This window comes from Sesamum indicum, linkage group LG1, assembly GCF_000512975.1.
Source record: "Sesamum indicum cultivar Zhongzhi No. 13 linkage group LG1, S_indicum_v1.0, whole genome shotgun sequence".
In the NCBI taxonomy this organism is placed as follows: Eukaryota; Viridiplantae; Streptophyta; class Magnoliopsida; order Lamiales; family Pedaliaceae; genus Sesamum; species Sesamum indicum.
The window spans coordinates 4,038,809-4,042,998 of record NC_026145.1 but is presented as its reverse complement, the minus strand read 5'-3'; positions in this window follow the sequence as shown (position 1 = coordinate 4,042,998).

Here is a 4,190-nt window from a genome sequence, read left to right as displayed (position 1 = left end):
ATAAAATTGAATTTCTAAAAATTCTTATTGACAAAACAGGTGATGAGTTGCAGGAACATATTAGAAAATTCGGATTTTTTCTTATATTCTTAAGGGTTAGTTATATTTTGCTATCTGAACTATGATCATTTTGCACTTTGTCATCTAATATTATTATTATTAAATCTCATGAATATATTCTTCTAGGTTTCTTAACAAAGCATGGAGGCATCTGAAGCAAACTCTATTATCATAAGGCTTAGACATCTTACGGAGAATCCTAAAGAGTTTGATAAGAAATTTGAATAGTTGACGATTAAAGCCCAAATTGCTGACTAAGTCCAACAAGCTGATCTTGACATTGTCTAGATCATTATCCGAAACCAAACTTGCTTCTAGGTTGCTATGGAACAACTTACTAGAACCAATTCGAAAGACATCACCTTCGATGATGACCCGATAGCATGGCACTAAACCAAAAGTTAGAGAATAGGGCTCTAAATTTCTTGTGGTAGATTCAAGTATTGCTTGCACGAGGCCATTGCCAGACTCAGCTGAAGGGGCAATAATTGAATTACACGAAGTGCAAACTCATGATAATTCAAGTCAAACCCAACACTTTTAGGGTAAAAGAGGGAGAGATTAACCTAAAATCGATGACAGACACATCTAAGGTTAGTAGCAATAATTTAGCATCTTCTGCTTTTACTTGACAGGTGTTCCTGAGAATGTGGAAAAACTTGTTTCCCGTAAAGGAGTCAAACGAAGCAAGACCGTAGTAGAAGGATTCGAAAAATATAAGCGGATTTGATGCCCGAGGGATCGAAACCAGAAGAAGTTCAAGAATGGTATGATTTTGGAGCTCTTACTTCAGTTCATATTATGTTTCCCGGACTTTCAAAAATCTTAAAAGTTCCCAAATGGAATAGTGTGGCGGTCTAGAACGCATGGTAGAATAATCCCCTCCTTAAATGATGAAATATTTTAGAACTTAAGCGGCTTCAAAAATTGAAGGAAAAGGATCTCATTTGGCATTTCTTTTCATTAAATTGCAAAGACATGACATGGTAGCATTCAATAATGTTAAGGCTATCACAGGAGAAGTTCCCCTAATATCATCCCTCAACGAAGATGATATATACACTTGAAGAGTTTGGGAATATTGGGTCTATCTCACTGAGATGGACAATGTGAAATATTCATTTTAAATATTTTCAAATTAATAAAATGGATCCTTCTTGTTAAACTCTATGACAGGGAAAAGCACGAAGTACACAAAAAGCTTGTTTGAAAAGAAAAGGACGTTCATTTTGGAGAATAAATATTTCTAATAGAGGCCGCAAGGAATAAGGCATGCAACATGATGCATGGTGGACAATGGCACAATCACATATGCCCTTGTTGTGAAAAAAAGGAGAAGCCTTTGTTCGGCATAAAGAATTGGGTAACCCAAAAGAAACCCAAATCAAAATCAAAAAAGGGTAAAAGCAAGAATTTTTGCACCGTGAGGTAAAAACCTCAAGATATAAAAAATCAAAAGGAAGACTATCGGTAGAAGAGGACAAAGACGCCAACTGTCAAATGTGAGAAGGACACCAGCTGGCTAGCACATGACCAACAAGCCATGATGACCGCAGCTTGAAGAACCAAAATAGGTGACAAACGTAATGACATCATCTAAACTAAGTTTGAAGTTCGTGATTGAAGTCTACGGGCTATTATAAATAAAGTGATAGGAAGTAGATGATATTAACTTCTCTAACTCTTCAGAAAATAAGTCGAGTCTTTACAATTTCAGTTGTTAAGATTTGCCAGTGTATGGCAATTTCACTAAAGAGTAAAGTTTTCTTTTTCCTGAGAGGTTAAATAGTTGTCTACTCCAATAGAGGAATATATATCTATATAATATTTCACATATTCCTTCAATAAATTAAAGGTTTCTTTTTACTTGATTATCCGAAATTTTATTAAGTCACTATATTGGAGTGCTTTTACGCTCTAAGGTAGGAAATGAAATAAAGTTGTGTTAATTATTGTTGAAGTAACCAAGTACTTGCAAACAATCTGCTACAGTAGTGTGATTGGAGAAAGTCTGTAAAATTGAGAATTTGAAATTTTCAATAACAAGGTAGCCAAAACAAGGTATGAATTTATGGAGCTAGGCTTCATTTTATTTTGGAAGTATATTTGGCCAAATTGATAGCATAGAGATGGAGGAATTGATTTTTGCTTTGAAGGACAAATGACCACTAGTTGTGAGATCTATATAAAAGATGAGGGGCTAATATGGTACATTTGGAAATTGAGGGACTAAAATAGGATGAAAAGTGAAGATGAGAGACTTATAAAGAGATTTGAGAGCACAAGTTAGAGAAGAATATAAATAAATATGTATATATATATATATACATATGTCCTAATAAAATATTTTTGTATAGAATATAAATCCCCTCTTTAGAATTGTATTTGCCTCTTTATTGTATTCTAATTGAAAATATTGTTTATCCTAAAATTATATGAAGATAGTTTGAAGAAATTAGAACTACTAAATAGTTTTCTTAATTTTCAATAAGGATTGTCTATTTATAACCGATTCTTAATTATTAAAATTTTGTTTTGTGATAAATTTTTATTTATATTATTAAAAGAGTATTAACTGAAGGATAAAAATATATTTCGGCAATAAGAACAAAAAGAGGAATTACAACTGCTAAAATAGTTTTATTTTTAATTAAAAATTTATTTTTTTACGCGTAACATTTATCTATATTATTATAAAAGAAAACCTTTTACGCATGGTAGTTGAAAAAAAATGATGAAGGTAGTAATTTCGAACTTTTTTTTAATAATTTTACAATATTTTTCCTCTCACCAATTACTTCATGTTTTTCTCTTAGCAAACCTTTTCGTATTTGTTTTTGTTACGAACTTCTATATTTTCAGTAAACTTATAATTAGAATATAATTTTTCTCTGTCATCTCACCCCACATTTCTTTTCTCTCACATAATTTTCTTTTTCTTATCACAATTTTTTTTTATATGCTCGCGGGGAGCGCGTGCAACAACGACTAGTTTATTATTAAAAAAAATACTTTGTAAGGATACAAATGTCTTTCAACAATATGAAATAATGATAATGTTATTCACACTTTTATATACTATATAGACTTTAATTTTGTATTATTCTTTATGGTAAAGATACATAAAAAGACATAACATGAAACAAATGAAAATAGACAAATTAAGAACTCACCAAAGACCATCTGAAGAATCGAAGGAATGTCTGAATGCCAAAATACATTGTAATTATTAGAGTGGAAGAAAGAATTATGTAATATCTGAATTTAAAAGAACTGTCATCAAAACAGTTCATATCTCCCTCCGAAAAAATAAAAAATTACACTTGTTATCATATTACACTTTTGTTTCGTATTGCTTTACAGTTGAACTAAGAAATAGGAATGGATTGAAAATAGAATAGAATGTGCCACACTTACTAGTATAAGATAAAATAGGAAAAAGTATTATTTTAGTCCGCTAAGTATGCCTAATTTTAATTTTAGTTCGATAACTATGTCCATTTTTATATAGGCCTCGTAAGTTACGAAATTGCTTACTTTTAGTCCTTTGGCAGATTTTCGGACAATTTTACCCCTGTGCAACTTTTGAAAAGACAATTTTAGTCTATATACACTCATAGGGGTAAAATTGTCCGAAAATCTGTCAAAGGACTAAAAGTAAACAATTTCGTTAGTTACTGGACCTAAACAAAAATGGTCATAGTTATCTGACTAAAATTAAAATTAGGCATGCTTAGCGGATTAAAATAATACTTTTTCCGATAAATTATTAGTGTAATTGTAAGTCTGATGTCTATTATTGTTGAAAATCGATTGTTCAACTACCAAGAAAAGTTTGTTGATGATCGGACTTGGATATATTTGTAAAAGAATTTAGCTGCAATATATTAAGTCATCACTACGCGTTCTATTGTACACATATCCATTACATATGATGCATTCAAGTGACCGAACTTTACGTATGTTCGCCTTCTATTGGTAGAGTCGATGAAACTATTGTTTCTGCTGGCACAATAATCAATTTCCAGCAAACCAGAACTATTCACAGGATAAGGGCAGCTCATAAAAGTTATCTGGTAAGAGCTTACAAAGCTATGATAAGGATAACTAAAATCGAAATCGTATGAACC